Genomic DNA, 25,165 nt, shown 5'->3' with positions numbered 1-25,165 from the left:
ATGCCAAAATTTGCACCAGATGCCCCCCATTCCCCAACCAAGAGTACTTTTAGCATATTCAGTTTAACACCATACGAATCATATGGAAGCCAACAAGAATCTGGAGAGGTTTGTCAAACAGAAAGTAGGCATTTAGCAAAGGATAGCCCCAGCAAAGCAGACACAGCCAAGGCCCTTTTGGTCTGTGTAATAACTTGGTAAGACAGTGCCCCTGAAGCAGCTGGGGCAAGTTCCCGCCTTTCCAGAAAACCACCTGGGAAAATCTTCTTTGAAGAAATCATTGTGCGTGGAGAGGGGGAAAAAAGAAAGAACCTCATGCTATCCTCACTGCTGGGCGAATACATCATGTAATCTAAAGCATGTCAGCTAGCCACCAAAAAGCCCAGCTGAGCTGATGCCTTGAAGTGAAATTCAGCTTGCTTAAGTTTGTATGGAGCATGCATATCAGCAGCTCACTTGCTTTGGGGGCTCAGTGTGTTCATCAGTGTGTAAAGGTGCTGAAGGAAAGAAACAGCAGCACTGCCATGTGGTTCTTCAAAAGAAATGCTGTAGCAGTCGGCAAATTCAGGGCTCATCTAAACTCAAAGAGCTTCTCTAGGCAGTCTAGAATTTCCTTTGAAGTATGTATCTGTGAGCACATATGGTCCTGGAGCACATCCACACACATTCACCAGAAGGGAATGAGAGTGGGTGGAATACATAAGACTATCCCTAAGAAAGGGAGAATGAAGGAGAGAGAATAAAAATCCTAGGCATAAACAAACAGCAGCTATTTCTAGCTCTTCTAGTTGAACCCCCTCCTCCAGCCCAATGTCACTCTGCAAGATGCCTTGTTCAACTTAAGAGACAAACAGAGAAATAAAAGCGCAAGAGCACGCACTTTTACAGGCCAATTACAACCTCTTACAAACTTATTGTAAATCTATTCATTGCTTAACACACCAGGTAAATTCAGGAAATGCGTTTGCTCAGTGTGTACTCCATGTAGCTTGATATTCTCCATATATCTCGAGTGTGCACATTCAAGCAATAAAAAAATTAAATACACCAAGTCTGGATTAGATTCAGTCCACAATAGCAGGGGGAAAAAAAGAGTAATTATTGACAGTGGCTTGGTTAAGCTTACAAAAGCTTAATGGAAAAGGATTTTTCCATAATTGCCATCTCTAACCTTTTATCCAAGCTCAGTGGGTACATTACCCAAGTCAGCAGGAAGTTTAGCCACTCTACATGAAATTAATAACATTTATGGGCTGACCCATAGCCCATAGCTTTTTAGAACAAGAGCTACGAAGAAGTTTCTGCCCTTCCATCAGGGAATAGTACATACCACACTCAGCTGCTTAAAACAAAACAACCCCCCCTTCCTTCAGCAGGCAGCAGTCTGCTGCTGGGCCTGAGCCTCTCTCTTATGCATACTCAAGAGTAAATTAACCTTATGTACTAATTAGAGGAATTAAAACAAGCATCTCAAGAGCGGTGCATTCCATCTGCTAACTTGCAAGTACCTGGCAGGGCAGCAGCCTCTGCACCACCAGGGTACCCCTCTTCTCTCATCAAACGCCCTGAGAAGCACTACATGCCCCAAACCGGGAGTTTCCAGGCTGGCCTCGGAACAGCTACCCCTGCGCTCACAGGCAGGAATCAGTCCGTACATTTCTTTGTCCCATCCATCTGCCCATCCACAGAATGGATTGCAAAAATGTTGAAAGGATGTGTTTCAAGTCCAGGTGCCTATAAAATGGCTGTGAGTGAACCTGCACACCAAGTAAGAGCTCTCAGCCTGGTTTTGTATTCAAGTATACGGAGAATGAGATAAATTAATTTAACTAACACTGACCCAGTTTTACACTGGAAGAACCAAAACAGACATGAGAAGTTAAAATATATTCCTTAAGAGATACAGTTCATCTGTTTTGAAGTGGCAAGCATGAAATATTTGAGTATCTGTGATAAAATTCTAGGTGATGACTGAACAGAGCAAAAACAGGTCAGCAATCCAATTTAACAAAATTGTGCTGAAAATGATTAACAGGAATACAGCACACATGCTTTATAAGACGGTACTCTCCTCAGCATCACAGACCATGAAGAAAACAAGAAAAATCAAGAAGATAAACAAGGCTGGCTGGGAATTGATTGCCACCTTTGAAATTTTAGTGGAACAGTTGGAGCAAGAATCTGACTGCAGCTGAACTGAAAAATCACTATATGTATCTAGATTACTCATCTACTGCTAAACCAAATCAAAATGTTCTTCCCACAGGCAAGGCTGAAGATTTCAGAAAAGCCATAATTTATAACTCAGGAAAAGTTTAGAGGAAAACTCTGCAAAACCAAAATGAATTTTGTACTTAATGGGCAGGAAAACAAAGGACAGATGGAACTTCATGTAGCTTGGTATGACAGTAAATACTACACGGCATGCAGGATGTGACTGAGCCAAGAAGCTGATGAGCTGCATTAAAGAAGAGTTCACCTCACTCATGTCCCAGCCTTTCTTTCTCTGCAAATCACGGTTTCAAACTTTTACATAACAGCAGGAGCAGGTTTAAAAAAAAAAAAAAAGGATAGATTTCCAGCAAACCAGACTTCTATTACAATCAACATTAGGAAAGCCTATCAATACAGTTCAAATAGGCAATCCTCCTTAACCTTTCTCATAATTAGGTAGCAAAGTCATTTACAGGAAGTGCAAAAAGTGAGTGTGCAAGGTACAGAAAAGCACCACAGTATTTCTGTACACTTTGTTTTGCAGGAATGATCATGCCTTGGGTAGGAGCCCATTTCTAACAATTTATTTTTCATGTCTGGACAAGGCAATATAACTTCTACCCAATTTAATCTCTTTGCTAATATACTTAGCTGTTAATGCTGAAATACTCAAGCTTAACAATAAGGCTAAAATACTCAGAATACTTAAATCCAAGAAATGTGCTTTCTGGCTTCAATTCAGGACAAGCAGAAGCAATCATCTATGGCACTGTGGAGGGGGGAACTGCGGTGACACCTGCCAAGAGGTTACATTGGACTCTACACAATTGCCTACAACTGCTCCAAGCAGGGCACAAAAATCATCTACACAAAGTCTTTAATTGCCAGGGAAGCTCCTCCAAAGAGCCAGGAAGCACCTGGGTACCCCGACAGCTTGCCTTGGCTCCTTGGGTCAGCACTACCCTAAAATTACAGGGACGCTGGGCCAAACTACCAACACCCCCACCACCCCCACCCCGAGATGCCTGTCACGTTTCCCCCGAGGTTGTTTCGTTCTGCTTTCAAGCTGCAGTTCAGCGAACAGGCTGCAATTTACCTCTTCACCCTCACCCTCAAATTTGTTTGGATAAACAGGCCCTCCTTTGTTCCAGACTGCTACTACATTTACACATTGTATTGTAAATCAGCCGGTACAAAGCAAGGCAGGCCCTTGAATGAAGACACTAGCAGTTTTGTTCACAGCAAAATTAAACGAGTAAGAGGCACAGAACCCCATTTATAACCCCAGTCTGGAAACAATTGGTTTTTAAAAGGTGAGAGGTTTAAAAAAGTTTACTAAACAAACCTAGCCAGTTACAGAGTCTATAGTGAGCTCAAAAACAAGTTCAAGGCCGTATAAATTGCCAAAGCAGTGTTATTTCTGAAGAGAACTTTAACCAGTTTAAAAGCTTGCTTTCTTGCTGTTTCAAGGGCCCAAGAATTATTGGCAAATGATTTAGCTTTTACTAAGTACACAAACAGAGAGAAATTAGTCACAGAGGAAGGGAATGAACTATTCACCATGTCTATTAAAGACAAGAGACCTAAATGGCATCTAGGAGTTGCAGGATAAACATCAGGAAAAACTTCACAGTAATAACAGTTGAGTAGAGGAATGACAGCTATGAAGTCTTTCCCATCAGAAGAAGAGGTTCAACAAACATCTGTAATTAATGGCTTAACCACAGCTGATTCTGTCTTACAGACTGTATCTGTATCTGGCTTCTTCAGATCCCTCCTCAAACCTATTTTCCATCATTTTAAATGTTCTTTTAAATAAACTGAGTTTGCTGAGAACTCTCCCATGAGTAGATACTGCAGTACAGCTCATCAGAAAAGAGATCAAAACTAACCATTATTTGATAGGTGTCCACCCAGGTTTGCTGGAAAACTGTCAGCTCAGTCCCATAACTGAGTATGTATTCAGAAAAAAAAAAAAAAAAAAAAAACAAAAAAAACTCTCTGATCCAAAGGCCAAGAATAAATTGCATTTGATCTTGTCTGCAGTCCAGAAGTGAGGACTCTGATGAGATCCCATGGAGAAACTTCAGTTTGACCTGTGTAGGATGTAATTCATTGCTGTAGACACCTTGCATTGCTCATAAACACCAAGCTTAAAAAAATTAATCCCAAGTCTGAAACATAAGTTTGAGTGCCAACAATAACTTTATTCCTTTGATTACTTTAAGGGGGAGGGGGGCAGAAACATTATGGATTTGGGTTTAAAAACTTTTTGCCCTGATTACAAGAAGTATGTTACAATAAGAAATGTTCTACAAACTGCTTTTGGTACATCTACTATCCATGGCATAACAAAACCCCACTTTTCATTAGTTTCAGATCAAAACCAAAGAAAATTCAAGAAATAGAGGGCATGCCTCCATCGGATGTTTCAGAAGCCAGGGCATCACTATCCACATTATAATTCTGACATGATCTGATTGTCTGTGCATACCCTCAGCAGCAAAAGCAGGAAAGGGAAAGTACAAGTTCCCATGCACTCTGGTCCCTTCAGAGGTCAAAAAGCACTGGCTAAGCAAGACAAAGGGAAGCTCGACCTCTGCTTTGCCACCAGCCCCAGCAACACTACCTGAGCATAAGAGTCGTGAGTGAGGTGACTGCCCAAGCTGCTACCCTTGATTACAAAAAATAAAAAAAATTGATATAGTTGTGAGCATGGGAACCTCCCCTTAACACCCTTGTGATGCTGGGTCCCATCAGAGTGAGGGGTGCCCCATCCTCTGTCAGGGAAGGAGGCAGTGATGCACCACTGCAGGTGCTGAGAGCACTGGGCATGCTACAGCCAAACCCTTCTGCCAACACTGCAAATATTCCTGCCAGAGGAGCACAGTGGTCCAGCACCATAATTCCCACAAGCCAAGTTCAACCCCAAGCCCTGACCTGCTTGTGTTGCCCCCTGTGCCCCATCCCATGCTTCCAGCACCACCTCTTGCTAAGTGATACACCTTTTATCCAACTTCTCTCCATCTTCAAACACATGATTAGAAGGTTAATCAGCACCGGAGTACTTTAGTTGCCACCAATCATCACTTGGATGGGCTTTGCTCACTCTCCCCCCTCTCCTGAGCTGCCCTTTCCTGTAGGAACAAGGTTTTGTACAAGGACTCGTCAGTTTCATCCCTTTCACCTGAAGACGAAACAAACCATGGCAGGAGAAGCTCACGGCAGGAGCAGCACTCTCACCTGCAGCTGGATCCCTCTCTGAGTCAATATGGAAATGCTGTTACAGGGAGTGAAAAGAAGCCAACAACCTACAAGCATATGAGGGTCTGAAAACACTGTAATTTGTGCCCTGAAGAGAGATTACAGCCCATCTGTCCCAGCCTGAGTACAAAAGAATTCAGAACCGCACCTCCCCTCACCCCCTGCTTAGCCAAATAACTAAAGCAAATACATACAGTCATGTCGCTAAGTCGTTGAAAATAATCTGCCTCTTTGTCACCGCTGCAATCCTTGTAAGGGCATGGGCACTGCACTTGGGAAACCATAGGTTATCCAAAATCATCTCCTGGAATCTGGTGTGACACAGGCTTTTCCTGCAGTTTGGTCTGAACCTGCACTGATGGGCTTGAATTGCTCCATCACCAAGATTTACTTTCCTGCTTGTAGATAATGCTGCTGAAACATCTGTAAAAACAAATCCATTCACTTTTATGTTAAGCCCTTGCACTAAGTATTGAAGTGACACTGTCAGATTAAAGAGACCATAATATATTTTTTTAATACCCCATTTTAAACTCTCCCTCAGATTATTACCCATGAAAGAGCTTTTAATATTTCTTCTTTGACTGAGGTGCATGACACCTGCCTGCCCTCCATTTCTGACCCATTTTGGTTTAAAAAGGCCCACCTGGCATTTTACTAAGCTCTGCTCCAAAGGCAGCAGTGGTGGAGAATGGGGGAACCCACGTGACACCTGCATGTCACCCACACAACCAAGGGCTGGGACAACATGTGCCTGCGGCTTCCCCAGACACATGGTGAAGGAAAACTGTGAGGCAGATGCTAGGAACATGCTGCCATCCCAATAGCAGCACCACCCCAGCCTCCCACTACTGGAGCAGCCCTCGATCACAGACAGCTCTTCTGGCAGCCACCTGGGCACTGCTGCTCACTGCTAGCACAGGATGGGGAATAGGTATTGAAGTTTTATGACAGGCAACTGACCCTGTCACTTCTCATTTTAGTAATTTCTTACTCTGACAAGCAGAGGCAAGTTTGACCAAAAGGCTCCTAATAAGAATCACAGAATTGTTAAGGTTGGAAGGGACCTCTGGAGATCATCTAGTCCAATCCCCCTGCCAAGGCAGGGTCACCTGGAGCAGGTGACACGGGAATGCGTCTGGGTGGGTTTTGAGTGTCTCCTGAAATGAAGACTCCATGACCTCCCTGGGCAACCTGTTCCAGTGTTCTGACATCTTCAACATAAAGAAGTTCTTTGCATTCTTCTACCCTGTATTTAGATGGAATTTCTTGTGATTTAGGAAGACCAAACTGAGTCCTGAACAAGGAAAAAAGTGCTTAAAAGCTCTCAATGAGTATCACTGTGGCGCACACAGACAATAAGAAGCCGTAAGAGGCTTCTCTGTTTTATCTGTTTTTGACTATAGGGCAACTGAAAATGATAGCAAAATCATAAGAACAAAATCATTTAGCAAAACACCCTCAAAATCAAAACAAACAAATAACTCCCAACAATATCTCTCGAAAGTCACAAACAAATAAATCGGTGCCTTTTTTGTTCTTAAGCAAAGGCAGGAAAGAAGAAAGTGTGGCTGCCCCTGGAAGTGCTGTGAGTGGGAACTTGCAGAAGACAGGACAATACAGACCCAGCACCTGCAATGTCAGTGTCTCAGCCCTGTGCCCAACAAGTTCCTTCAGCTACTCTGGCTCCTGGTTTCCACATCTGCAGAGTGGGGATAATAACAGGTCTTTACATCACAGGGGTGTTACAAAGATCAATTAGTTAATGTCTGAAAAGCGCTTTGAAGATATAGCAGGTGGTGAGTATTATTATGCAAATAACATGATTTAAGAAAATCACAAGTGCTGAATTAATACTAATCCCTTTGATATTTAAAAGACACCGTTTTTTTCATATTTTAAAGAAGTGAGCATTTATGTTATAGTTTTCCATGGCTGCTGCTACAACAACTTTTAACCTTTTCTTTTCATACAGCTCCTCACATAAAACTCCTCTGCAGACATCTTCACAAAATCCAATCTTGACTTAAAGCTACGAGTAGTGGAAGAAATTATGCATGTTGATGAACTGGATAACTAGATCCTATGCAGAATATTTCTCAGAGGATAGAATGTCACAGACCTAACCTACTGTAACAAACACCACAGAGTCTTTCAGTTTTAGGGCTTTTTTTGGAAGCACACTAATTTCACGCATAGAAGCATTTGTAAAACAATAAAGCTGCTATTTAATTATGCCATTTTATGTGGTGGAAAAAGTGGAGAAAGAAAGGAAGTTATGGTTCATTCACTTCTTCCAAGGCTGCATATCTGAATTGTAAAAAAATAAAAAAAAAAATTAATGTCTAATGACCTCATTTGGTGGTTCTACAGGAGATCAGGCATTGCAATGTTTCCTCCAACTTCCAGCAAGTGGCCGCACAACCACTTTTGCTTTAGGTGGATGGAGGGAATGGAGCAGATGGCTACAAGCTAGCCCAGAAACGCAGCCTGCCTGAAAGCTTGCCACTTGCAATGAGAGAGAAACACAAGCCAGCAAGAGAGTTGAGGTGAGATCAGAACAAAGAACCTGAGGGGAGCAGCAACGTCGGAAACCAAGGAGAGAGCACAGTCAAGAGTAGATATCCCTCTGGTTTCTAGCTTTGCCTTTGCTAGACCTCTCTGTGAAAGCAAGACATTCCAACCAGTGCCTGAAACCTCCCTGTGCCTCCAGGACTTCTACTGCCACGTTCCCTTTCTGTAAGGAAGCCTGTTTCTTGTCTCCTGCACCATAAAATTTACTGCAAACCAGCTGGTGCATTCAGTCTAGGAATCTGGACAATATTGCTGTGGTTAAAAATATTAACCTCTTCTGGAATGCATGTCTGAAACTGATATTAATGAAATAAGATCAGATATTAATATTCTGTACGGCTGGTTCCTTAAGCTGTGCTGTAGTGTCAAATCAAATCCTTTCCCAAGTCAATATACAAAATACCAACAGAGAATGGCAGGTAGTATGGCTGTGGGAGGAGGCAGAAGGAGCACTTTAAAACTTCAGAAGCTATTATGTTTGCAGCTATAGGCAGCCATGCTTTCCTTCCTACCCCATCTCCCACAGCAGCCATATTAATAGCTATTCAATACAGTAACAGGATTCAAGCTGTACATTTAGTTGTTGGGGTTTTTTTTAATCTCTAGGTCAATATTAAAAGCATTTGGATGCTCTTTAGGAGAGAAGAATGATTTTGCACTCCAGGAACAGCGAGGCATTTGCAGCATTCCCTAGGAACACCAGGAAAGATTTCCTTTACCTGTGCCTGCTGATGACTGATGTGGTAATACTTTATTTTAACTGGGCCCAGTTGTACAGATTCACAATTCCATTTTCTTGCGTAAACATGCACTCTGTGTAATCTTAGTGTGATCTCGTTAGTTGAATCTATACAATTTATGTACAAAACAGATCCAAACCACCACCTGAGGGTTACTCTTCAGCCAGGAGGAAACCCTTGAGGGCATCTGAGCTCAAAGTCCTTTGGACACATGATTTGCACTCCTGGATATGCCAGGCCTGGGGAATAAATCTGAAGTTCTCATCCTGGACAAGTAAGTACAGCTCCATCCTTCACTTTGCTCTCCTGTAAAATAGCAGCCACCCTCTCTCCTGAAAAAGATCTAATGATAGACCTCTCCAGTGAAGAACAACTCCCAAGAGGGAAGATGAGTCAGCATCATGCTTCCTTCATCTTCACAGGGGAGAAAATTAATTTCTCTCTCAAGAGTAACCCCTGCCTGCAGGTAGTTTGAGGTTTGGTGTACTCCATCTCCATGCTTTCAGTTAATTCATCTTTTTTGAATGTTTTGAGTTTGCCAACTGCTCACTTGAAGAAAGCAATCTAATTTTCTTGTAATCTGGTATTCAGTTTGAGGTATGCAGGTTAATCTTATTTAAGTAGGCCATAGATATTTATAGCTAAAATTAGAAATAGGAAAAATATTCCAGCATTCTCAAAACTTTCACATGTGCAGCCTCATCACACCAAAGAGATAAAACCCAACATAGACGGCACCAAGTTTTTTTTATCTCTGCTTCAAACAGCCAAATAATATTAAGTGACTGCCAAATAATATGGAGCAACTGCAAGACTGCTCCCATTAGCCAACCTTCCCATCACTCATCAATCTGCTGCCAGGTTTCTCCAGATAAAAGGATGGAATGTAAGCTTATTATCCCCACTATACTTAACATATAGTCTGAAAAAAAACCCAAAAAAGTCTATTGTAACTGTGATAGAGAAGTAGATAAGACATTGCCTTCTGTCTGCCCACAGAGCAAGAGGAAAGCTATTCAAACAGCCACTCAAAGGATGAAAAATAAAACATCTAGACTACTAGCTAGTTTGCTGATCTTTGCACCAAGTAAGCCAGAAAGGCACAGTCTATCCCACTGACTGCCACTGCCTTTTCTTCCCCAGGAGATGGGCAGGGAATGAGAATAGGTATGTACTAAAGAGAGTAAGTAGTTCATACAAAAAGCTTCTGGGCTGATGATCTCCTGGCTTTGGTATGATTTGCATCACATTTGTAATTGTATTGACCTGGACAGCTTTAACCTCATTAAGGATTCACAGGTAAAAAGCAGATGCTGAATCAAATCTTACAAAGCAGTGTCTGCTTCATGGGGGCTATGCTAAGCAGAAGGTTGACTCAGCATCTTATCTGTCTTTGGTTTGTAAAGGGTTTGTAAAGAGTATATTCATAATTTCACTCAGGAAAAAAATATATGTCAATTGAAGAAAGGTTTATTTGAACTAAAGAGCAAAACAATTGTGTGGTTTGGGATGTTTGAGCTCATGCTGTATTGAAGTACAGCTATTTAAAAAGAAATTATTCATCCTTACATTGTGGCTAATATATATATAAATGACTAAAAAAAATTTACTGAAACTGTAATATTTCCTCTCCCTCCAGTAAACATAAGAACTTAACATTAAATCTGTATTTAAAAAAAAAAAAATCAGCCTATGCATTGTAGGGACTACAAGTACAGCCAAACTAAGCCCTTGCAGCTGAGTTCACTGCTCTGCTTTTGGCACAAGTACAGCTGAAATACTCCAGAAGACAGATATTTCCAGAAGAGACATTCTTTCAGTTGTTTTGAATTAATCTTTATGGTACACAAGGAATTTCTAGGAAAAAAACCCCCATCTTCAGCAAATTTCATAACCTTCACTTGGGAAACGCAAAGGGAAAGTTTCCATATGACAGGGCATACATTTCTTTAAAAACAAATCAATTGTAACAATAAAATATATTATACATATTGTATATAATATATTCAAATTTATATCTTTTTTTCTTTAACAGAGATCCTATTTCTGAAAATGAGTAGAGCACACTCCATGCATATAGCCACTTTTATGAAGTGGATAGAAATGTGTGAAGGAGAACCACTATGAGTTATTATGATAATGCCCTTTGAGGCATGCCAAGGGAGTAAAATTGCTAATGAAGGACCTTCTTTTGGGACCAGGACGGCTCCAGCTTTCTATTTGTGCTGCCACATGCAGGAGCTTTAAATTGAAGTTATGTTTGTGCTCATGGTCTCATTAGATTATAACTTGACTGTTGATTTGAATTCCTGCAGGCCTCGTACTCTCGGGACCTGCCCTATCTCATTTGGAGGAGATCACATAATGGTTATTCCTCTTTACAGCCACACTACCACCTTGTAGCTAAGCCTCAGGGTCAATAACCTTAGGTCTAGTTTTCACATTTAACAAATTTTTCTACTACTCAATTGGCAAAGGCTGGTCATATCCTGTTACAGGTATTGTACGCTGCGACTGCTGCATACCCATCATTGCATCATCCAGACCCATAGTTTCCAAATCAAACCATAAACATCATGGCAGCACATGGAAATCCTTCTAAGCTTCCCCAAAGAGCTTACTAGAGGTAAGAATCTTCCTCATATTTAGGAAAAGCCTGCTTCAAAGTTAGTTTTTTACATATGAAGAAAATTCTCTGTATTTCTTTTAGCCCATCCTTGGTATTTTGCTTTTCTTTCTTTGCTGCAAGCAATAAAACACTTTTATGTTCAATATACGAATAGTGGAGATTTTTTAAAGTCTCACATTTTACAAGGTTTTCCTAAAGCTTGTAAAACATGAATGATCTGTGCAATGGCTCCATACATTAAAACGAAACTCAGGTGTACTAGTCTCCATCTCTCCCTTTATTCATTACTTAAAGGGTTAGGAACCATCCTGGGATGCCCTGCACTAGGAGGGAAAGTACATAACTAATTTCCTAACTGCTCTGTTTACTTGCATACCTTGTGGGCAAAACTTGGCAAGAAAGGATTGGAAGCTGTTTGCTTTGAAATTATCACCCCATTTACAAGATTCAAGTATTTTAAAATGAGGTAAGAGGGAAAAGAAAGTGACTATGTTCATGGTAAATGCTATAGACAACGTTAGCAGTGCACTGGAGGTCACCAGCCAAGAAAGAAAAGCGACAGGTACCAACCGAGAAAGCTCTCTCCCAAAGTGCACATGGACATGATATTTAGAGCACCCAGAGAAAAAAAAAGGCACTAGCAAGATCTATGCAAAATGTCTGTATTTACTTTAAAGCCACCTCATATTATTCCCACAAATACATGGAAGAACACAAGCACGGCTGCTACTGAAAGTACGAACTCAACACCCTGTTTCCAAAGTCTCCTTTTCCCTGACTAATAGGGCCACCCAGGATGGGATCAGCAGGAAAAGAAGAAAGCTACAGACACAGGCAGGGCTTGATAACACAATGAACTTGGCAACAAAATTAGTTTAAGCAGGTCTTGAATCCTTTTTTTTACCTTGGGCGGGGTGTGTGTGTGGGGGTGCCTTCCAGCGTCTCAGTCCAACATTGCAAATAACTACATGTTTGCAGGGCTATGCTGTGAAACACAGTAGAGATGCAGGGAAACTTTCAAATACTTTTTTCAAAGCCATACAACAACTGTATATAATATAGTCTAATGCTAGATCAGCTCTGCTGTCCAGTCCACTGCACAGCTCCACAAAACTCATGGTAGCACAACCATGCAGGTACTGGCCAGTGATGGTAGGAACTACTTCCAGCAGAGCTGCCACCAAAGATTTCATATCATTGAATGATGGTCCATGCCTGCTGCTAACCCACTTGGAACAGAAACACTCTCTCCTATGCCAAGTCATCTCATGGGTATGGAGAGCCTGATGTGAAAGTGCTTTGTAGGAGGCTTTGCTCAAGCCAGGAAATCTGGGGATGCAAGTTCTGCTTTTGCATAGGGGGTTTTGGGGAGGCAACGTAGGATAACAGAGAATTATCAGGTCCCCACCCTTTCTGGTAAAGAAGGAATGCTGCAGTATCCACTTGCCCTACTTATACCTGACAAAAATACCACTAAAATGTGCTACGAATTTTCCAAAATTCCCCAAAGAGAGGCAATGTCAAAAAAATAAGAACAAAAAAACCTCCAAACTAAAAAAAACAAAACCCCAAACCAACCAACCAACCAAAACCAAAAACACCCACCCCAAACCAAAACAACAACAAAAAAACCCCAACCCAAACCCCAGCAACAACAACCCCCCCCAGTCAAGAAACCTGCAGGACCCCACTGCTTATAGTGGATCCCATAGATGGTACTCTGGACACTAAATCTACACACAAAGCAGCCCAGACTTCTGGTATTCCAGTAAATATGCCTGTTGGGACAGAGACCTTCCTATCCATGCCAATGTATTGTCCATGAAAGGTGTGAGAAAATAAAAGTCTGTGAGAGGGGGGGAAAGGATGCAAGAATGTAGCCATTTCTGGCCGTAAATTTACCAGTCTCTTCCCAACAAGCTAAGTAACAACACAAAGTAACTCTTTACTGCTGCCTCATTCAAAAGCTCCTAACTTCCAAGGCTGCGAAAACCTCTTCTGATACTGGAGTTACCGTTCAAGTATAATTCAAGTAGATTAATTAAGCCACAGACAACAGAAAACACAGTCTGCCTCTTCAAATTATCAGTAGGAGAATATATCATTAAGAGTTTAGTTTCAAGGATGCTGTTTACATTTACTCATTTTACAGGTGTAAGGATAAAAATTAAAAGGTAATAAGTAATTGCTACAATTGGGAAAAGTAAATTGGAAACACCTCTCTGAGTACACCTGTGTAGAATAATTTGAACAATGGCAACATAAACAACACAGATTGCAAAAGTGGAAAGTGTTACTCTGAGCAATTGAGATACTATGTTTTGATAACTGAGTTAACTTGTAGATGCTTCACGCACACAACCTGCTTAACGTCATTTGACACTACAGGTCCAGGAGTTACAAAGATACACACAAAAATCACAATTGAAGCAGACAGTATCCAGGACAATTACAAAATAAATACATTTCATGCCAGATTATTACACTAAATTTGAGGCTGTAATATTTCAACTTAAGCCCAAAGCACATAAACCAACACCATACAGCCATCTCTAAGCCAATCACACTGCAGTGCTCTACATGACGAACTCCTCCTTCTCAAGCAAGTAGCACGACACAAACACAACACTTTGGAAGCAGAAATGGAAGCTTAAAAACCCCGTCAATCCAAATGAGTTCTTAGCTCACCTGACCAGCACAACTGTTGCTAGTGAAAGGGACTTCTTGAGGCTCAGGCTTCCGTGCAAATAGCTTCCAAGATGAAGTGCCTTTTGATGTGTACTTGCTCCTGCTGCGAGAGACACAGAAAAGATTCTTCAGAGAAATAGATAAGACAAGGGACTGGGCAATATGACAATCAAAGATAAAGAGCTTGCTCCGTGAGTTTATTGGCATCCTAAGAAAGGAATCATTTTGGAGCTGATGTCTCAAGACATTGCAGAAAATTTCTCATTTTCATCCATATAAATGCAAAAGGCTAAGAGTAAGGAAGGTGAAATGTATTGATTTTGCACCACATACAGCAATGAAAGGGTTAAAGATGTGACATGATCAACAAACATTAAATCAACGGGATTTTGAAAACAGGATACCCAAACGTATAGGCCAAATAGGTAAAAACCAGTTAACTGAAAGATCTCAAAAAAGCTCTTGTTAGTGAGTAACATCACTATGCAACTGCAATGCTCCTTTTGCGGTTCAGAATGACTGGAATTATGCTCTACATTACTTAGCTGTCTTATTAGCTACCTGGAAATATGCATGTCCTTGATGGTAGAATTACCGGATTACATGGTTTAGTAGTATGATAAAAAAAATGGAAAGCAAATCAGAGTTAACTCAATTATTTGTCAAACTGGGTTAATTCCAACCAAAACAGTCTTAAGATGTCTGAATGCAGATATATGCATTTAGATATATGCAGTAATGTGGGATGCAGGTAAGGTTTGCATTTCAGAGGACTGTGACCTTAAGAAGCAAGGAAACCAAAAGGGATGAGGTCAACATAGCCTCATAGCTAAACATGACATTCAGACCCTCTACTGTTATTAGCAGGGCTAATGTGGCTCATAGGTGCAAAGATATGAGAATGAATGGAAATACTGAATGGGGTAGCATGGAGCATGCGAAGGCAAAGAGTGACGCTGACATACTGTGCTCAGTTCCATGGCTGATGCTCAAAAAAAGATGTTGAAAATTTTAGAACATGCAGAGTAGAGCTGCAAAAACAATTAGCATCTAGAGGGGGACAAAAGGATTATGTATAATCAGATTTAAAGATGCAGTCCTTCTGATAAGCCACACAGACAACTGACGACTTACTTGATCATCTTTAAGGAAAAAAAAATATCAGCAACAAGAAACTCTTTAATATTGCCACAAGAAGACTTAAAAGGGATAAACAGATGCAAGTCAAAAGCATGGAAGGCTCCTGTTAAAAACAAGATGTAATTCTAAACATGCAAAACCTAATAGGAACAACTCAAACATTTTAAGTATTTTCAGGATAAGATATGCTTTACCCCAAGGATTTGTTTGGCCCATGAGCAATAGCCAAGTGAGATGTTCAACCAATTGTGGGATTTGACAGCTCCTCTGACCCTAAATTCTGGATGGCACTCTAAAAAAAAATCCAAACAAAACCCAAAACGTAAAAAAACCCTTAATCAAATAGTAGAAAAACCCCACCAAAATTATAATGCCCTGCATTTTTACCAGTGCTACTGAGCACTGAATGAAATGCATAATGGACTGTGAAATGCTTGCCCCAGCTAAATGTCAAACCAAGAAGCCATCTGTTAATAAACATAGATGTCACCTCTCTGGTGTTTTTTCCAATCTACTAATACATAACTCATATCACCATTTAGGGCTCAGAATTATCAAGACAAAGGAAGTCTTTTGGTTTTTTGTCTCAACAGCTTGGGTGAGCAGAAGGTGACAATATCTGGAGCACACAGAAGATGCATGTTCCGAGCCATGAAGACAGCTTTGTGGTTGTAGAGTTACTCTTGAAAAACTTCTTCAAAGTACTCACGAAGATACTCTATGCCTGAGTAAAAGCCTTTCAGACAAAACCACTGCCAGTTGGCATGTGTGGGAAGAAAAATAAATATCCCCAAAAGTCACCCATTTCTGTTGTTTTTTAGGTTTGTAACTTACACCTGCATGGGTCATGGGCATGCATCGCAACCACAACTGCAGTTTACATGAGGCATTACTCAGTTCATGAGGGAAAAGGTCCAGCTGCTGCTGCAAATCAAAACTGCACAGAAAAACTTTTTACAGCTTTTAAATTACCTAATAATCCCACAAGACTGGAAACAGAAGAGGTCAAACTATTGCTTTCATTCTCTTGCAATTCAACAGGTCCAACATTAAGTTTATACCAATTTGTTTTGTACTGATTAAATGAACATAGCATGTTAAGTTCAACACATGCTGTGACAACACACTAAGGAAGGACAAATTAACAGTCTTCTGATGTATTTAAGAGAGATGTTGCATATTATGGACTTCCAACTGCAATGAGCATAATCAGATCCATTAAAGGGAAAGGACTAACTATTACAAGCTGAAGGAAACCATAGTTTACTACTGTTAACCATTCCAAGTGCCACATATCTTCAGAAAGGAAGCTTTTATTTGCTGTGTATGCCTAGTCTAAATCCAAGCAAGAGATTATTAAATTGTCCTGATTCAGGATAGCAGACTTCACCTTGTATTTTAGTTGCACGCTTCTTACCAAACCAATGTGTTTTATATTTTCTGTCCTCTGCTTTTTTCTATGGTTTCATATATTTAACTAATCACTATTTTCCTACTGGGCAAACACCGGTTAAAAAACTGGTCCTTCATAAGTTCTAAACAGTGACACAACTAGGAACGTAACAGCTAGATCTTCTTTACGTACAGCTCTTAGATGTCAGAAAGAGATACTATCTCTTCTTAAACTATCTAGAAGATAAACAAGAGCCCTGAGGAAGAAGATGTGAGGAGATGTACTTTTACATATTTAACATGTAAGTATAGACAGAACATTAAGCTTGAAATGTGAAAAAATCTTGATTTCTGCATCCTTCCTCTGAGGTACAGAGCTATCAAATTAACAATTCCTCTAGATATAGCAAGATTAGTGTCAGGTTTACGAGAGCTTCCTTCAAACCAAATTGACATGCAGACCTAATCCAGTTTAATTAGAAATATGCTAGCCAGGTCTATTCAGCAATTAGCACGAGCATACCTTGTTGTAAAAAGGTAAGTTCTGGAACAATTCAGTTTAAGTGCTAAATATCCCATGGATTTTTATTTAAAACCTTGTTGACCATATGCAGTTACTATGTACATTATCTGACAGAGTGCTTCCGACTGGTCTACCTTGAAGGCGCAGCACAGAAGGAGGATAACTTAAGGGCAAAGATTCTCCACAGCTTCCTGGATTGTTGTAGGATGGAGAGGGCTTTCAAAAAACAGACAGAAAGAATGAAAGAAAGGTGGCAAGAAGACCTCTATAACATAAAGGAAACTGTGATTGTCAAGTAATACAAAAACCATTCACTGCAAATTACGCAAATCATAGAATCATAGAATGTCCTGGGTTGGAAGGAACCTCAAAAATCGTCTTGTTCTAACACCCCTGGATAACTTCCACTAGAGCAGGTTGCTCAAAGCCCCATCCAACCTGGCCTTGAACACTTCCATGGATGGGGCATCCACAACTTCCCTGGGCAACCTGTTCCAGTGCCTCATCACCCTCACAGTAAAGAATTTTTTCCTAATATCTAATCTAAATCTACTCTCTTTCAATTTGAACCCACTCCCCCTTGTCCTGTCACTATCTGCTCTTGTAAATAGTTTTGCCCTATCTCTCCTGTAAGTTCCCTTCAGGTACTGGAAGATCGCAATAAGGTCACCCCAAAGCCTTCTCTTTTCCAGGCTGAACAACCTTAACCCTCTCAATCTGTCTTCATAGGATAGGTGCTCTAGCCTTCTCATCATCTTAATGGCCCTCCTAAGGAGTAGCTCCAACAATTCCACAGCCTTCTTACATTGCTGCCAACCTGGTGGCCATGCTTCTTTTGAAACAGCCCCAAATACAGTTGGCTTTCTGGGTTGCAAGTGCACATTCCTGGGACACGCTGAGTTTGTTGTTAATCAACATCCCCAAGTCCTTCTCCTCAGCGCTGCTCTCAATCCATTCTCCACTCAGCCTGCATTTGTGCTTGGGATTTCCTGAACTGATGTGCATGACCTTGCCCTTGGCCTTGTTGAACTTCATGAGGTTCGCACAGGCCCACATGTAAAGCCTGTCAAGGTCCCTCTGGGTGGCATTTCTTCCCTCCAGAATGTCAACTTCACCACACAGCTCGGTGTCTTTGGCAGGCTTGCTGAGTGTGCTCTCAATCCCACTGTCCATGTCACTGACAAAGATGTTAAACAGCTCTGGTTCCAATACTGACTTCTGGGGAACATCACTCGTCAACTCGTCTCCACTTGGACATCAAGCCATTCACTGCAACTCTGAGTGCAACCATCCAGCCAATTCCTTATCCACTGAGTAGTCCATCTGTCAAATCCATGTCTTGCCAGTTTAGACAACAATGCCTTGTGGGACAGTGTCAAATGCTTTGCACAAGTCCAGGTAGACGACATCGGTTGCTCTTGCCTTATCCACCAACCCTCTAACCCCGGTCATAGAAGGTCACCAACTTTGTTAGGCATGGTTTGCCCATGGTGAAGCATTTTGGTTGTCACAAATCACTTTCTTCTTTTCCATGTGCCTTAGGATAGCTTCCAGAAGGATCTGTGCAATGACCTGGCTGGGCAGAGAGGTAAGACTGACTGCCTTCACTTTTTACTTGTGGCCCTTAACTAGTGACACCAGATAACAAGAAAAATGAGTGAAACACTAGAAGTAAGGTTTTAATTGGATAACTAACTTCTTGAAAAGTCACACTTTGATTGAATAAATCAAAACTACTAAATTCACTTGTTTCCAGGATCGCAAAGCTGTTTGACCAAGGGCAGGAGGTAGAACATGGCATGTCAAAAGCAAAGCTAGAAAGGCAGAAACTTGGAAGCTAACCACAAAGGTGGAGCAAGGTCGGAAGTGTTTCAGAAGGTGCCAGGTGAACTCTGTCCACTGATGAGTGCTGAGGCTCCCAAGCCTGGGAAACTCAGCACAGAGCTAATCATCAATCCATGCTGGCGCCAGCTCCCAGAAGCTAAATTCCAAAGAGAAACCGAGCGTCCCAACAGGCATGTAGCTAGTGACCACAACTCTGCTGACACACTCCTGGGGATAAAGTCTGTCTCATGTTATGATGGTGTCAAGCTGAGCAGTTGAGCAGGGGCTGATCATTATGTTGAGCCTGAGATTTCTTTGAATAATTATTAGTACTATTTATTAAGCACAGACACTTTTGGACATTATATCAACAAGTAAGTCTTTCCTCAACCACCTGAGATGGAAACTCAGATCCAAAAGCTATGTATTTCCAGAGATTTAACTGCAGTGATAAAAACAGAAATACTTGATTTTAACAGATAACTAAATTACAAAAGTAAGTCTCATCTCTAAAAGACCACCTGACCAGCTTTCCAGTCTGCCTGGCTGCTCCAGCATGTGTCCTTTCCCTCCTCCATCCATACTCAGCTGCCTCCAGGGGCAAGGACTCCACATCCTCTTTTTGTAGCCAGATTTGAGCAGTTTTATAAATAGTTAAGAGAGCTTTTTGTACCACTAAGCCACTGACAGTTAAATGAAATGTCTGTCTTCAACTCCTTATTTCCACTTCGTCTACATGAGTTTTGACCAATTAAATAGTATGCTAAACCACTTACTATCCATATACTGGTTTTTACTAAAACAAACATCCCCTCAATGACTTAGGCTGTGTGATTTTATTTAAACAAGCATTAACTGATCAGTATAAAATCCAAGTCAGACTCATACTTACACATAACTCTTAAAGTAATACTCCACTAATTCTAGTTCCCCCTGGCTTTAATACAGCTACTAATACTCTTTTTCTTGTTTGGTTGGTTGTTTTTTTCCTAACGGTAGCCATTTAAATGGAAGAGGACTCTCCATTACAAGCTGAGCTTTACAACTTCCCACAGTGCACAGGAAAACCTGTGAGAAAAGCCAAAATAAATATCCACTACTGAGTTGAACTAAAAGATAAAGGTGACAAAGTAGGAGGAACACCACATTGGGGTTGTTTGTTTATTTAATTCCATATTGATTATTTAGACTCTCATCTCACTAACAGCTATGCAGGTGCTAGCTTTACTTCAAGAAGAACCTAGAGTTTTTGTTTGCATAAATCAAGTACGTTTAATCAAGTGCACATTAGCTCATCAACACATTGGATCTGAAGAGAAAATGCATAAGTGACAATGCCAAGCTATTTTGGTGAATATTCATGATATCTCTTCAGAACAGTCTGACTGGAGGAGAGTGAGAACAAAATGACAGTAAAAGAATGGTAGCAATTACTTTTCTAGCACTTGATGTTGCCATTAACTGCTTGCTGGCAAGATCTTAAAGTTGCAAACCACAATTTAAGCTTGTTACCTTAATTTTACAATTGTAATTCAATATTCTGAATGTGACACTAGTGTAACAAATATGTTCATTCCGTGCTTCTTACAATAAATAATTTAAAAGTATATGAAAAGTTCCAAATTATAGCCATTACAGAAATACAAATGCTTAGTATTACATCTTCATAAAAATAAATAAATGTGCAAACCATTTTCTCAAAACTGAGCCAGAAACCAAACCTGCTAGCAACAAGTGGGACTTTTTTGTTCTTAATAGGCATTCATGAAGAGCTCTCCCTTCAAAATGTAATTTGTTCTTTAGGAGCTTCTGCATGCAAGGCAAACAGCTCCCAGTTTTGTAAAGCTATACAAAGCCTTTATCCAACTTCCAATATCATCTGTAGGAAAATTCAGGCAGAAGAAGGCTGTGCCCTTAGTGAGGATATTTTACATAACAGGTCTTCAAGTCAGATGGACAAAGCAAGACTTGGCTAAAAGAAAAAAACTTTGGTCACTTTCTAATTCCCAGAATGGATGAAGGAGGAAGAGAGGAAGAGGGGGTTGTTCGGGTGCATCCATTAGCAAATTTTCAGATGAGGCTGAGTTGGGGGGGGAGTGTCGATCAGTTGGAAGGCAGAGGGACCTGGACAGACTGGAGAGTTGGACTGATTCCAATGAGATGAGGTTCAACAAGGCCAAGTACCAGGTCCTGCACTTTGGCCACAACAACCCCATGCAGCACTACAGGTTGGGGACAGAGTGGCTGGAGAGTAGCCAGACAGAGAGGAACCTGGGAGTTTGGATTGACAGGAAGCTGAACATGAGCCAGCAGTGTGTCCAGATGGCCAAGAAGGCCAATGGCATCCTGGCCTGGATCAGGAGCAGTGTGGCCAGCAGGACCAGGGAAGTGATTCTTCCCCTGTACTCAGTGCTGGTGAGGCCACACCTCGAGTGCTGTGTCCAGTTCCGGGCCCCTCAGTTCAGGAAGGATATTGAGGCACTGGAACAGGTCCAGAGAAGAGCAATGAGGCTAGTGAAGGGACTTGAACACAAGTCCTATGAGGAGAGGCTGAGGCAGTTGGGGTTGTTTAGCCTGGAGAAGAGGAAGCTCAGGGGAGACCTCATCACTCTCTACAACTACCTGAAAGGAGGTTGTAGCCAGGTGGGGGTTGGTCTCTTCTCCCAGACAACCATCAGTAAGTCTTAAGCTCTGCCAGGGGAGGTTTAGGTCAGATATTAGGAAGAAATTCTTTACAGAGGGAGTGATCAAGCATTGGAATGGGCTGTCCAGGGAAGTGGTGGATTCTCCATCCCTGGAGGTTTTTCAGATGAGACTGGATGTGGCACTTGGTGCCATGGTCTAGTAACCGCAGTGGTAGTGGATCAAGGGTTGGACTTTTCCAACCTGACTGATTCTATGGTCTGCTACATCCTTCTGAAACCCAGAACCCTGTGTAGTGTGACCAACCTACCAAGAAGGTCACACAGCCTCTTCTTGTGCAGAGCTACCTCCCTGCAACCACCGCCCACTGAAGCCTGGTACGAGGTAGTTCACTGGAGTCTCATTTGCCATTTCATCTTTGTTCGTGAAGACTGGCCATACATACATACATTTGCCATTTCAGAAGAATGTAGATGCCAATGGACTATGGTTCACAACTGCAGCTTGATTCAGCTGACTTCAGTTGTTTGCCTTGTGCCTTTGCCAGGACAGAGTGATGAACAGGAGATTCATGCTACCAGACTTCACATCACATACTAACATGAATAGCCATAAAATACAGTTTACATTCATATGCCCATCTGTAAACTCTGGTAGATTCAAAGTTCAATAGAAAACAACGCTGAATTGGAGAGTAACCCCTGGCAAAGGGACAGGATGAACAGCTGAATGCACCAGCTCCTGAAGTATAAGTCAGAGTCACAAGTGTATTTATTGTGCTATCCTTCCCATGTCGTTGACAATCCAGGACTATCAAAGAAGCCTGATTATCAACACTGTTGTAACAGACTATCAGAGCATCCAAAGCTTGCAAGACCAGTTGCATATTTCAAGCTTTGGAAAAAAACAAAAAACAGATATATTTTTTAGCGCAACTTTAGAGCTGACATCTTCTGAAAGGAACTCTAAAGAAAACTGAAGCCAATCCTAGGTACATACCAGTAGCCTATTACTTACCAACCTTTGCTTCCTCCTAGATTCCATTGTAATGAGAATATAAACAGTAAAATAAGCATATATTTTCCTCGAATGAATTACCTATTCAGAGTTCCCTCTGGTGTTCAATAAGCTAATCATCACATTCAAGGTAACAGCCTTAGTTACAAAAGCATCAAGTTCCCTCACAAGCAAGTTATCATTTGATGACAAACTCAACGATAGGGACAGGACCGCAGTGTTGTTACTTATGGACAAAATCTATTTTCCATCGGATTTCAGAGAGGCGATAAACTTATACTTCTTTGTATATTCACTCGGGTGTCTGATTAACCCCGAAAGGACCAAAATCGCTAGAGATCCCTTCCGTCTCCTGGTATCACCAAGACGGATGAAGTCTCGGAGAAGGCAAAGTAACAAATCACAGGTACAGCCCGGCTGAACGCGGCACGCAAATGCGTTCTTCACCTCCCGAATATCTATGCCTTGAGTCACAAGCCTTTCCAGCCTCGCACTCCCATTCGCCTGCACGGAACACGAGCAAAGTACAGTGTATCTAATTAACAGTTTGGAAAGAAAGTTTAAAGCTGTCTCTGAAAAGAGAAAAAACGCGTTTGCAGGAAAACCCAAACGAGCTCCCAAGCTGGCAGTGCGCAGACGGAGCGCGGGGCTGGCGCCGGGCCAGCAGCGACACAGGGGCTGCTGACCCCGGCTGCGCCGCCGGGTTGCGAAACTCCCGGGAAGAGCAGCCAGGCTCCGCCGAGCAGGGTGGCTCCGCGGCGGGGGCGGCGGAACCGCGGGAGCGGCGCTCGCCGGCCTGCAGGCCGGAAGAGCCGCCTCCTCGCGCTCCCCCGCAGTGCACGACGGCTGGGAAAGGCGCTCCGAGTCCGGAGCCGCCGCCCGGGAGCCCTTTAACCAAAACCATCTGGGCGCGGACAGCGCGACGGAAAGCTCTCTCCGCCCCGGCCCCCGCTGCCTGCCCCCGCCTCCCCGGCCTTGGCCCCGCCATTCGCCTGCACGGAACACGAGCAAAGTACAGTGTATCTAATTAACAGTTTGGAAAGAAAGTTTAAAGCTGTCTCTGAAAAGAGAAAAAACGCGTTTGCAGGAAAACCCAAACGAGCTCCCAAGCTGGCAGTGCGCAGACGGAGCGCGGGGCTGGCGCCGGGCCAGCAGCGACACAGGGGCTGCTGACCCCGGCTGCGCCGCCGGGTTGCGAAACTCCCGGGAAGAGCAGCCAGGCTCGCGATAATAAATAGCATGGGCTGCGCTCCGCGGCGTGGGCTCTGGCGGAACTCGCCCGGGCACCGGCGCTCCCGGCTGCCGCGGAAGAGGCCGCTCCTCCGCCTCCCCCTACCCTGCACGAACGGTGGGACACACGCGCCGCTCCCGGGGGGGGGGGGGGGGGGGAGGGGGGGGCGGGGGGGGGGGGGGGGTCGGGGGGGGGGAGGGGGGGGGGGGGGGGGGGGGTGCCGGAGCCGCCGCCGGGAGCCCTTTAATCCAAAATACCCCACCTCTAGGCGCAGACAGCGCGACGGAAAAGAGCTCTCCTCACGGCCCGGCCCCCGCTCCTGCCCCGCCTCCCCGCCTTGGCCCGCAAGCCGAGGGGTGAGGATAGCTTCTCTATCTGCGAACTCAGCAGCTCCAGGAGCTGAGGGGAGACGGGGGAAGGTGGCCAAGGAAATCCGGCCCCGAACCCCCACCCCGAGCCCCATCCCGCGGCGCACGGCGGCAGGGCTGGGACTGCGTATACCGCTAAGCAGGTCAGGCGCCGGCGGAAGGGAGTCGGGCTCGGAGCGTCGAGTTGCCCGAACCGGCAGCGGCGGCGCCCGGAGCCAGAGCCCGGTGCGCGGCGGCGGCGGGCTTCACGAGAGGCGCTTACGGCAGCATCTCTGCGCCGCCCATGCTCCCGGCGGCCCCCGCCGCCGCCAACCGCAGCCGCGAGTCAGCGCGAAGGCGGCAGCGCTGCGGCCACCTCCAAAAGGAGGGAGGAGAGCGGCGAAGAGCGAGAGAGGGGGAGGCAGAGAGCGAGAGGAGAAAGAAACCGCCCCAAGAGAAATAATCATCACATGGCGGTCGCGATCCGCCGCCGCCCCCCGACAGCCAGAGCCTACGCTTGGGAGCTGGGGAAAAGCTGCGAGGAGGGGACACACCTGTAGGCGCAGCACATATCCGCTGTGAGCACAATGCGAGACAGGAAACTGAAAAAACAGCCCAGGGAAGGAGAGACGCTCCCGTTCGTCCCTCCTTCTCTCCCTCCCTTTCTCCCTCCCTCCCTCCGTCCGTTCTCCTCCTCCTCCTCCTCCTCTCTCCACCCCCTGCCCCTGGTCAGGATCCGCTTGCAGCGCTGTCTCATGCAGGGAGATCCAGGAGAAGGGCCGGGAGGCGGCAGGAGCTGTACTTTCTCCCCATTTTCCTTTCCCCTTCTCCGCTTTGTTTTGCCCGCCAGGCAGGCGCAGCCGGCTCGGCGAGCGGGGCCGCCCCGCGGTGCCGAGGCTCCCGGTGAACCGGGCGCCCGCGCCGGGGCGGCAGCTCAGC

General features: G+C 43.5%; 1 protein-coding gene across 2 annotated transcripts in view; it reads right to left on the bottom strand.

Moving 5' to 3' along the window:
• The window catches only part of PLXNB2 (plexin B2), a 262,983-nt gene extending 238,089 nt beyond the window's left edge, over nt 1-24,894 (bottom strand). Inside the window, exons 1-2 of one of the 2 annotated variants that reach the window (XM_018067989.1) lie at nt 24,781-24,894; nt 14,110-14,212 (exon numbers count right to left, since the gene is read on the bottom strand). The gene's annotated coding sequence lies outside the window, so the exon portion shown is untranslated. The remainder of the gene's footprint in view (nt 1-14,109; nt 14,213-24,780) is intronic. The other variant, XM_018067990.1, reaches the window with a different exon arrangement.
• Nucleotides 24,895-25,165: the final 271 nt, after the last annotated feature.

Source organism: Manacus vitellinus, unplaced genomic scaffold, assembly GCF_001715985.3.
Source record: "Manacus vitellinus isolate BGI_N305 unplaced genomic scaffold, ASM171598v3 scaffold_13_pilon, whole genome shotgun sequence".
Lineage (NCBI taxonomy): Eukaryota > Metazoa > Chordata > Aves > Passeriformes > Pipridae > Manacus > Manacus vitellinus.
The sequence above is the reverse complement of the archived record's forward strand: the minus strand, read 5'-3'. Positions and strand labels throughout refer to the sequence as shown.